Here is a 12,292-nt window from a genome sequence, read left to right as displayed (position 1 = left end):
GGGCCGGGTTTTAATCCGGGTATCCGAATTTTATATTTTTTAATATTATATGTATATATTTTTTATTTTTTAGTAATTTTATAAGTTTTAAATTTATTTCAATAAAATTTGACATGAAAATATAAACTTTAAGTGTTTAAAACTTTATATATGTATAATAAATGAGTCAAATAAATATAAATATTTAAAATAACATATATTTTATAATATTTTTTTAATAAAATCCGGGTTTCAAGTTTATCAAGTGATGTTCAAGACCGACCCGACTTCATACCCAGCCTACAACGCCCGAATACGATCTGAGTCCGGACCGGACAGGTATTTTTGCCACCTCTAGCCCGCATGGTCCCTCACATGGGTAATTATCAAAAACCTCCCCTGAGGTTTAGCGTATTCTCAGTTTGATAGATTGTATCGACATATTTTCAACCACCTCCCCTGACGTCTGTAGACCATTTGTTTGCCGGATTGTTGCTTAATAAAATGACCAAAATACCCCTAGGCTGAAAAAAAAAAATTGTTTACACATATTAAAGAATTGTTGGTAAGTAATTCTGGGTCTGTTTTGGCGCCAAATCAAAGTGATTACATTGAAAATATCTTTAATGTCCTCTCACAACTTCTTTAAAGTGTACTGCTCAGAAATTACAGACCAAACTTTAAGCATTTCTCCGTTAACCACAGCCTCAATGTCCATGTAAATAAGGATGAAAAATGGTTCAATGAGAAGGAATTGGTAAATGTTCAAAACATGTAAGATTAGGTTCTGAACAGATTAATTAATATAAGCTCTAGATTGTAACCAAAAAAAAAAAAAAAAAATTCACATTTGGCCACTTTGACAGCAAACAAACTATACACTTCAAGCTATCCTCAGCATGCAATTACATCTTTAATATAACTACAATAAAAATGAGCTCAAAACAATTTCTATGCCACTAATCAAACTACTTCTTCGCATTTGATAACCATTACAGCCTTAATTTAAAGCATCTTCATTGTTGAAGCTTATTTTGCTTGAATTATAAAGATAAACAACTACAACAAAGCAATGACTCCAAACCCTATTGTTTAAGCTCACTGCTTCAGTGCGAGATAATGCAACAATCCATGACATTTTTTCAACCCAAGACATGTCCATACCATGATTAAGATAAAAACCTAAATCAATTATCCCAACAAGTTGTCTCCAATATTCAATTTTAACAAAAACTACCGTAAATCCATGTTCAACAATTAGTGGCACTAGCTTCAACAATAACAAATTTTTCAAACTCATTTTCATTCATACACAAGGTAGCATAAAAAATCACGAGCCATATTCAATCAAAATGAAGTAAACATACATTGACAGCAACCATTATCTACAACTAACACCAATCGATAGAAAAAAATCAAAGCAACAAAAACACTCCCAAAAAAATTTCGAGACCCATTATTCATATTTTACCAAATTGACTAAATCCATCTAATAAAACTAACATGCACCGTAATAAGCCATTTTCATACCTCATTCGTGGCTCGGGCAAATTAAGATTGTCAGTGGGTCGACGGCGAAACTCACTGCTGATCAGCTTCCTTACACCTGACGGTCGCGATTCAGCTGTCTTTAATGTTGGCATCTTCGGCTTCGTCATCATTATCTCCAAATCATGGCACAATTTTTCTGTTAAAACATTGTAGAGAAGACGAAAGAGGATTTACTTTTCGTAACTTTGGTTGGAGAAAGAAGGTATCCATTTTGTTTTTTTTTTTTTTAATTTTTAGTGATAGTATGTTGGTTAAACTCTTGCTTCCAATTTTACACAATGGATATTAAAAAATTTCACATCAATTCTAGAACCCAACGTGATATCTTCGCTTTTGTTTGAATTTTATTATCATTAAAGAATTTCATTACCATATTGCCCTCATTCCAATGTGATATTTTCACTTTTGTTTGAACTTTTTTATATTAAAGAGTTCTATTACCATTTTGCCCTCACCAAATCAACTTATACGAAATGGTCTACAAACGTCAGGGGAGGTGGTTGAGAATACATTGATACTATCAAACTAAGAATACGCTAAACCTCAGGGGAGGTTTCTGATAATTACCCTCCCTCAGATACTTCAGCCGCCGGCTAACGTTTTCAAATGTTGTTGATTTTGTCACATCATAAACTAAAAGAGCACTCCAAACGCGCTCCTATCTATATCCCTCATGCCCTGCAGTGTGCCTAGGGATGGCAATCCCCGGGCCGGGTGCAGGTATTGCAATGATCGGACCTTGCCCGGATGCAATCGGTCCGAGTCCGAGTCCGGGCCAGGTTTTAATCCGGGTACCCAAATTTTTATATTTTCTAATATTATATGTGTATATATTTTTTATTTTTTGTAATTTTATAAGTTTTAAATTTATTTCAATAAAATTTGACATAAAAATATAAATTTTAAGTGTTTAAAACTTTATATATGTATAATAAACGAGTCAAATAAATATAAATATTTAAAATAATATATATTTTATAATATTTTTTTAATAAAATTTGGGTTCCGGGTTTATCAAGTGATGCCCAAGACCGACCCGACTTCATACCCGGGCCGGTAATACCCGGCCCACAACGCCCGGGTACGATCCGAGTCCGGACTAGGCGGGTATTTTTACCACCTCTAAGTGTGCCATTTCTGAGCTTTTGTTGTCCTTCGCCTTCCTTCAACCTGAAAATCACACATTTCTCTTTAATCATACAACAAAAAGCTGCTTTGAGACAAAATTTCCATTTTTCAATGACTCTGAAGTTGCTAGAAAAATAAATATATATATTCTTTATTCCCACAAGCCTGTGAATTGGTTTAGACTGTTTAATTTGGACAGATCTTACAGCAATTCAATCCATTTTACACGTGTTTTCAAATATTATGCCCTAGACTTACTATTTTGTTCCTTGAATTCAAAACCTACAAAGTTATGTGCACTTGTAGGTAGAAGTGATTAAGATATTATGTCTTTTTTAATGTCTCATTGTACCTTAGAAAACCACAGGATAGTAACATAATGGCAAAAAATCTTAAATGTTTCAAAAGATGAATTGCACCCACAACAATTCAGTAAGTAATTTTTTCAACCTGATTTAACATATGGAGAACAGTCTTACTCACATCTCCAAGTAAACATCGAATGCTGATCTAATCATCTAATTCAATGAAAAAACCACATGGCTCATAAGTTTCTCTTAATGAGTTAATTGCAATTCCAATTCAACTCTAACATGCCAAAAGTCAACTTCAGGTTAGTTTCAACTTGCATCACCAACTCCAACATACAGAGAACAGCCCTACTCATACATACAAGTAAACGCCAAATGCCGATCTAATTATCCAATTCAATGACAAAATTGGCCGGATCCGATTTTAACTTGATGAATAAATTACGTCCAATAATTGAAATCCCAAACTTTTTCACCCCAATAAGTATCTGTCCACAATTTGGCACTGCCACTTCCCTTACCACATAAAATTAATCATTTAAATCGTGGCCCAAAATATTCAGATTAAAATTATAAAGCATTCTTTTTCAAAAAACTCAAAAAGCATTCAACTTTAAATTAAACAAAAAAAGTCATTTCATGTGAATTACAATCTCGCAACGATAGATCCAATTAAATCTCATATAAACTAAATCAATAACCAAATTATAAGTTAAAATCACAAATTAATCATCATACTAATAGTAATTACACATCAACAACAAAATCAGATAAAAAATTGAATCACTTCCAATTGACATGAATCTAAATTATCCTAATCTGGAAATCAAATTAAAAATTTGATAAAACTAATTACTTCTACTAGATCTTAAAAAATTAATAAATTAATTACTGTAATTAAGATGAAGTATAGAGTAAGATGAATAGTTACTTGAAGAGTAAAGATGGTGAATTTGACGCGACTAGTAGAATTGGACTCTAAACAGAACTCATTACAAGTAAATCAGGAAAGTAATTTCAATTTGCCTACTCCTCAATTGCAGACTAATACAACTTTGAACAAAGAGTTGTATTCCTCATCCAGTCTCCTCGCCATATATATATATAAAGTGCTCGCACGTATTTTTGTGCAGACTTAGGGTTTCATGCCAGTGTAAAAGGCTTTCACAACCTAAATCCACATGAAAATTCATGCCATTTGTGCGGACAACCACGCATGAGAATTTTCTTATATTTTTACACACACACACGCACATATATATTTAAAATAGAAAAGAAGGATAAAAAGTAAAAATATATTATCTAATTAGATGTTCCCATGATGATCCATGTGTATAAACCACAACTTTGATGGATTAATTTAAACCATTCATCTAAATACTCTAAATCATTCTAAATCATTGCTTTAGACCTTCAATTACATACTGAATCTGTAAAATCATACTGAAAAAGTGAAGAAGTGCTTTCAGAATCAGCTTTACGATCAGCAACTTTCTCCACTTCAATTTGACCTATTAAGATCTATGCAATAACAAAATTTAACGACCAAAAGTTGCAGTGACAGAAGCTTACCTAAAACTGAAATCAATAAATTACTATCGAGCAAGGCTGGGAGGCGAAGGGTTGAACAAGACTGAGAGTAAGAGAGGGAGAGAGAAACTTTAAATTTTTTATGATGATTTTCAAATTTTAAAAATAATATGAATTTAGCCTGATAAAGCAACTTTCTTTAATTAATTATTTATTTGCTTCTTAAAAGTCTAAAATCTAAATGGCAATAAATCTATATTTACGTTGCGACTATTTTAAAATCTGTGCAAGTCATCCGCAAAGGCTTTTTGTACTGTTTATAGAAATCAGGCTCTTACCTCAGTCAAGTAATCACTTCCCAGTGAGCTGCTCTCATCAAATACTTTGGTTTCACTGGTTCCTGAGCATTGAAGAAAGTTGAAGATAAAGAAAATTAGTTACATTTTGAGGAGAAAAAAGAAAAAATAAAAAAGTAAACTTATCAAGAAAACTTGAATTGCAGAATCAGAAGACTGAATTCGTTATATAGTAGGGCTACTTACACTAAATTAAGATACTGAATCTCTAAGTTCATTACTGATCATATGTTTTCTGATTTAGTGGAGAAAGAATGGTTAGTCTGAAAACTTTGAAAGTTAGGTTTTTGGATAAAATGAAGCTCAAAATTGTAAGTTCTTGTGTTAAAAACAAACCACAGCAACCAACAGCTGTTGTGGTAATCAATACAGGGACGGACTCCTGGTTTCTCATTAATAAAATCTACAGCCTTCAAAATTAGTTAAATTAGGTGAACAGACAGTAAAGAGCATTATATGTATCTAGAAATATTCTTTTCAACCAAAAAAAAAAAAAAAAACAGAGAACTTCAAATGCAGAAGCTGGTATTATACGGAGCAACGGATTGTTCACTTTTGTAGATACCTTTTCTTTTAATTCCACATAAACTTTGCTTCCCTATTTTTTTTTTCCCGTTTTAAAGAAGTTTCCATCCGAGTAGCTACTCCAAAAACAGATCATCCTGTCAGACAGGTTTCTATAAGTAATAACTTCTAATTAAAGCATATTTTATAGAATACCTGAGATGAGTCAGCAACTGATGCCAAGGCAATTAATACACCTTCTTGCACTATTTGTTTTCCATTGTGGCACCAAAAAAGAAAAATTTAGAGGAAGTCATTGTTCGTTCATTAAAGTAAATCTGATATAAACGTATGTATTATAAGTCGGGTGTTGATTGTTCTGTCAATATACCTGAAGTAGCACTAGCAATTTGCTCATAATACCATCTAAGTACAATATAGGCAAATCTGAAAACCACATAACATATAATCTAAGATTCCATTGATAGACCTGTAATTCAGCATACCAAATATGAGAGGGAATCAAATAACAAGGAAAGGGGGTTTTGTAAAATTCTAAGAGCTACTAGGCCACAGAATAGCTACACAAATTTCCAGAGTCCAATTAATTCATTTCTCACTTTTAACCCCTTGAAAGGTAAAACATAGAATATTCCATGAAAAAATCTTCAGAAATTCTGGAAGCCATAGAGTAACATTTATGAAATGATCGTGCTAAAAAAAGATTCACATAAGCATGTAAGAAGCCTCGAATCCACATATAAAAAATTAAGGTGATGAAGATCACCATTTACACCATATACAATGATGAGTACATCCAAAGGAGATAACAGTCCCCACATGCCACAAGAAAAATATTGAACAAATTAGTTACTAGACAAAAAATGGAGATCAAAAGATGTCCCAACATGAAGCCTATCCTTTCTGATAAACTCACCCTGATTGGAAAGGCATTGTAATAAAATAGATGTGTCATTAGTTCCATAAGAAAAAGACTAAATATCCAACATAATCCATGCCAAAGCCACATCTCTCCTTGAGTAATTGCTTTTGAGGCACCTCTAACCCGCAAAAAATGTATTAGCGAGAAAACAAATGAGATCCGTTGGAAAATTACTAGGAAGGATATGTATTTTTGAGGGGGGGAAAAAGTGTAATTGAAAAATGTGGTTCATTGGACATATCGTAGAAGGAAGGAAATAATAGTCTACACTTAAATTTATTGATTCTCTAAATTCCATGCACACAAGACAGCTGTGGCCAACACTGGGGGCATATGAACAGAGCTGTGCAACTCTAATAGTTGTATATGAATGAACAAGCTGGTCCAAGATCCACTAAAATGAATGCAGGTACTAATTTCTTTCCCAGCTCTGTTTCTAATACCCTAATTTAGCTTAAAGAATGACTTAAAAAAGATGATAATACAGATAAGTTAGTAAACAGAACCCATCTAGTTTCAGCAAAACATAAGCAGAACTAATTATCACTCAATTCTTGTATTGCTTAGTAAACAGAAGCCATCTGGTTTGAGCCTAATAGTTCCAATACATTCTTAATGTGGATTAATTCACTCTCTTCAACAGTATCCAAACGCTACAAAATTAATAATCAAATAATCAAAGCCCAAACCTAAATTTTTTAAATCAAGAGGCATAAATTAGATCCCTAACCATAAATTACAGGAGAAACACATCAACTTTGGTGTGATTAAACGCATACAAACATGAAATTCTTGAATAAAAGCGAGATTAAAACCAAACCTCTTCCTTTACAGTGAAACCGATCGAGATCAAAAAATTTCAAACGAAAGTGAAAGCTTCTTCGATCGAATGAAAGTGAGAGCTGACATTCATGAAATTAGGGAACAAATCCATCAAATTTGGTGAGATTAACTGAAATTAAACCTGAAAATGCATGATGAAAGCCGAGATTTAAACCAAGCCTCTTCGTCTTCATTGAAACTGAGATTATAGAATTTCAAATGATTGTGACGGAAGTGCGGGGCCGAGAGCTACTGAAATTTACCTTTTTTTTTTTCCCGAATTCCAAGTACTAGGAAATTTTAAAGTTTATTCTTTGCTAATTTCTTCACATTTAGATGTATAATTAGTTAGCCCAAGTGGCTAGAACCATTCCAACATAAATGTAAGGAAAGGTGTTCGAGTCTCTGCAGAGCGTATTGTAGAGATTTAATTTAAATTTCTTTCTTTAGAATCTCAGAGCTTAAGTGAAGGCAGTCTTTCTATCAAGATGGAAGTTGACGTCCCTCGAATATTTGAGAGGGTTACAAATCTGAGCGATGTCATATCAAAATTAATATAAACGGGTCTCAATATATATATGATTGTAAATATCATCATGAGCAATAGTTCTCATTTAAAAAAAAAAGATGTATAATTAGTTTTTATTTTTTCGAAAAAGATGTATAATTAGTTAAGTACGTTAATATAGTCAAAAGCTTTGACGTTAATAACGGCATGACACATGTTCCAATTTTATTGGTAGTTAAACTTTTTTTTTCTTTTAAAATGAGATTGCGGTGGATATATTTACTATCAGAATTTAAGCGCTTAAGTCAATGAAATTAACTATCCTGAAAAATTATTAAATAATAAATGTTAAAATTTTCTTTTGAAAGATTGTATCTACTTACTCCCTATTATTTTTATACTCTCTATTATTTTTATAATAATTAATAACTTTCAACAGTATTTCAAATACATATTTATTCATATCTATTATAAATTAAATAAATCATATAAATTAAAATTAAAATAAAAAATTTAAGTATTAAAAATAAATATATGTTTTATGTGAATAAAAAATTAATAACGACATATTTTTTTTATATTTTTGTTATTTCATAAATTTATAATTAAAAAATATTTATAAAATGATAATGATACAAGAAAAATATTTTATTATTAATTTTTTATTCACATCAAAACACATATTTCTTTCTTTCTTTCTTTCTTTCTTATTTTAAGTGTCATTCATGGATATCCTTGGAGCCAATGTTCGGATAGAAATGAAGCCCTTACCCCAAACACAAACAATAAATATGTGGACTCTTCTTGTGATCCAAGTAATCTACTACTCTCCCTTTACAGTTGATATCAAGTCTCTAATTCGTCAAGAAAACACAAACAATACAGATATTTATATTTTATAATAACAATAAAACAATGCATATAAGAATCTAATACAAATGCACTATCAAAAACTATATATTATTGAATGACAAACTATATATTATTGAGTATATATTTTGATCTATTGAATGAGAGTGAGCTGAAATTCATGAAATTAGGGAACAAATCGAATGACAGTGAAACCTGTTCCAATTTTATTGGCATACTAAGAATATATATATATATTAAATGAGATATACAACAAACATATTTACTCTTAGAATTTAATTCAATCTATTTCACTATCTTAAAAAATTATCAAATAAACTGTATATTATTGAATGAAAAACTATATGTTATTGAGTATATATTTTGATCTATTGAAATATGGAAACATAAGTGGAATCTCTCCGTAAAATATCTTGGATGAAATTTTAAAATAAAGATTAAACTTCTTCAATTACACTGTCGGGCGTTGCTGCTGTTTTGTGGAAGAGAAGTTGTAACAATGAGCTTTAAACCAATTCAAGATCTTACTGAAAAACGGCACCAAAATTTCGTCGTAAAGCCAATGACAAGCATCCACAAGCTTTCTGACATATTGGTACACAACTATGATAATAGCAGTGCAACTCAATGCAACGTAGCAAATGATGTCAGCAACTGACTGTGTGAAAAATGTGGAGACCAACGACACTGCTGAAAGAGATCCAAAGACAATGGCGATGAGGCCCCATAACTGTGAAAAGTTTGCTTGATGGCGTCGAGGCATCTTATCGGCAGCAAACGCAATGTAGTGGACGATTATGGCCACCAGAGAAACACACAAGCTTACTCTATGAGTTTCCATCAATGACTTAGTTGTGCCTTGTACATATGCACCCATAATAGTGGCTAAAGTCGGGATGAGATATCCAAAAACTTGTGGGTATGGAATTGAGGAAATGAAATTGTTATCGCTGCAAAACCATCGAATTAATTTTAACAATCAAAAGGAAAGCTTCCTATATATGAGAAAAACACCCAGACCAATCGAAATATTTACGAACTTTACAATATAATGAGTCAATATTCGAAACTCCCTAACTCCTAATTTGATCAAGTTCAGCTCTGAAATAACTTACGTAAATAAAAGTCAAAACATTGTGGTGTAAATAATTTGCATTGAGTGATTGTGTGGACTCTTTGATATGTTGAGTAACTGCAGGATTTTTTGTTTAGATGATATATAATTCCCTTTTTTTTTTAAGATACACTCATTTTAAGAAGAGTGAGGTCAATTAATTTTCCTGTTTATGTTGTGTCCTGTTGTGTGAGCTTTTTTGTAATTGATCATTTTTGCCGTGTTTAATCTTGTCTCTTTGACTCAATCTTGATGTTCTTGTGTTATTTCTTGATTAAGTAATGTTGATTGATCATCTACGAATCATTCTTTCTGTTGGTTTGATTATTATTATTATTATTAAATAATAATATTCATCATGCTCTGCCATGTAGGGCAGACCCAAGAATTTATATTACCCGGTGCTAAATTAAAAAAATTATATTTTGAAGTGATTATAAAAATTCATATGTAGGAAGAAGTGCATCAAATAAGAGGAACATGAAGAACCTTATCCTAATAAATACGTACTCGAAATGAAAATACTTATAAAAAAAGAGTAGAAAACAAAAGGTAATTCAAATATGAAAACCCTATTTTTCAATTATGGAATCCGACATTGCAACCTTTAATAAAATATAATTATATAACGATTAATAAATCAATTAAGAATTTTAAGCTAAAATTAAAGCAATACATGTAATTACAATCAACTAAAACTCACAAGTAAAACTTTAATGTTTGAAGTCAAGTACTTAATTAGTAGGCTTAAATAAATTAAACAACTAAAAAATTTATTCATCTTTTAAAATTATAAATATATTGTTAGTAAAAAATTTCAATAATAAACTAAACTCATCTAATTAAAATGTATTTAAATGCCGTTGTTTCTTTGGTAGGTGCTCTAACTCTCTTTGAAGAATCATATGCTGATGATTATTTTATGAAAAGCTTTTAAAAAAAACTCAAATTTTATTTTCTAACTTACTATTAAATGAAATCTCAAAATTCACATAAAAAGTTTATCAAAATGTTGATAATTGCTATTACATGTTGTTTTCGTAAATACTTTTAATATTAGTGAAAATTTTATATTAGATTGACATAATTTTTTTCAATTAGAATATTTTAAAATAAAGCAGTAGCAACATTTGTCCCCCTAATGTTTTCAATATATTCAATAAATGTACAATTTAATCATTTTATAAATAAGTAACTAATTTCAAATGGAAAAAATATAATTGGATTAAGGACATATTTGAAAATAAAATAAAAGTTCCACTATAATATAAAATTGATGAAAATATAAGGGTAATTAAGTTAGGGACATACATGAAATATAATAAAAATTATATTATTATATAAAATTAATGAAAATATAAGGGATATAAATAATTTTTTTCCTAATCAAGACCGGGCTATAGCCCGGTGTAGCCCACCTGTAGACCTGCCACTACTGCCATGTTTCTCAGTTGAGTGCTGTTAAATATCAAGAACAACGAGAGAAGGACGAGAGAATTGCCCCTTCTCTCTCTCTTCTGTCAGCTTTTTCTCTCTCTCTCTCTCCTCCCAACACATGCTTCATTCTCTCATTCTTCTCTCGTTTTTCTTGATACTTAGCATTTTCCTTCTCAGTTATGGTAGAGCATGATAAAGGGAATTAAGGAGAAAATGAATAATTCTACAAAACCCAAAAGAATAGAAACTTATACGCTTACTGGGTTTAAAGAAGTAATGATCTTCTAAAACTTAACTTTCTTTAGCTTAAAAAAAAAAAAAATTGCCTGCATCAAGACCAATTATTACTGCATGAACAAGCCTCATGCACTAGTCTAACATGTCGCCATCAAGTTCTAGCTCTTACTCTCCAGATCACAGGGTGCTCATAACTAAGTTTATAGTCGAGTAAGAAATGCCAAAAGAGATGACAAAACTAATTAAGCTTCATATGAACGAAAGAAAGAACTGTATGCATTGAAAATTTAGCTCATAACAACTAAAAATGTAAGAGAGTTGTACTTATGTACCTTGAAGGATCAAAGTTCTGTCGAGGATGGCAGGGGCAGCTTATATGCATCATATTGATCTCGGAATGCAACTCTTCTTCTTCTGCACAAAACCGACCTGCTCAGGAGTATGTGCCTAACTCGCAGTTCTTATAGGCATCATGAAAATGAAGTGAACAAGGCATTGGGAGGGAGGCAAACGGCAAAAGGCCAAAGGCATTGCAGTGGGGCCGGGATGGTGAATATAAAAGCAATAGCTTGACTCAACGCAATGGCAGGGTGGATAGAAATCACATCTCTTATCAATTAACTGAGGTTTATTAACTCAAAGTCTACAAACGGTTAATTAACTCAACTAATTCGAATCTTTAAATTAAGCAGACAAACGGTCTGTTCACATTCAGCCACAGATGTGGCGGAATGTAATGTATTTGAAGTGTGTTACGACATTTTCTTTTAGTGAAACTAAATTTAATAATGTTTTTTACATTACAACAATGTTGTCAATTCTAATTTGTTATTAAAGCTAACATATGATTTTATAATTCTAAAAGGAGCTATTATCACCTAACTATTACAAGAATTACAAAATATCAAATCACTATGAAAACTATTAAAGTATATCATTTTATAATTATATGCCTATTTGGTATGAGTTATTTAATTATCATAAATACTTAGTTAATCTCAT

General features: G+C 31.3%; 1 long non-coding RNA gene across 2 annotated transcripts; it reads right to left on the bottom strand.

Annotated features, from left to right (window-relative positions):
• Positions 1–230: 230 nt before the first annotated feature.
• Positions 231–6,378, bottom strand: LOC112097704. Of its 2 annotated transcripts, XR_002905202.1 has the most exons (5): positions 5,576–6,378; positions 4,838–4,899; positions 2,651–2,700; positions 1,510–1,666; positions 231–503 (listed from the first exon to the last, which is right to left on the bottom strand). It is a non-coding gene; the product is annotated as an uncharacterized LOC112097704 (long non-coding RNA). The 2 variants fall into 2 exon arrangements; XR_002905201.1 differs by lacking the exons at positions 231–503; positions 1,510–1,666 and having other exon boundaries at positions 2,539–2,700.
• Positions 6,379–12,292: the final 5,914 nt, after the last annotated feature.

This window comes from Citrus clementina, unplaced genomic scaffold, assembly GCF_000493195.1.
Source record: "Citrus clementina cultivar Clemenules unplaced genomic scaffold, Citrus_clementina_v1.0 scaffold_5, whole genome shotgun sequence".
NCBI lineage: Eukaryota > Viridiplantae > Streptophyta > Magnoliopsida > Sapindales > Rutaceae > Citrus > Citrus x clementina.
This window is presented reverse-complemented; position numbering and strand designations above follow the sequence as displayed.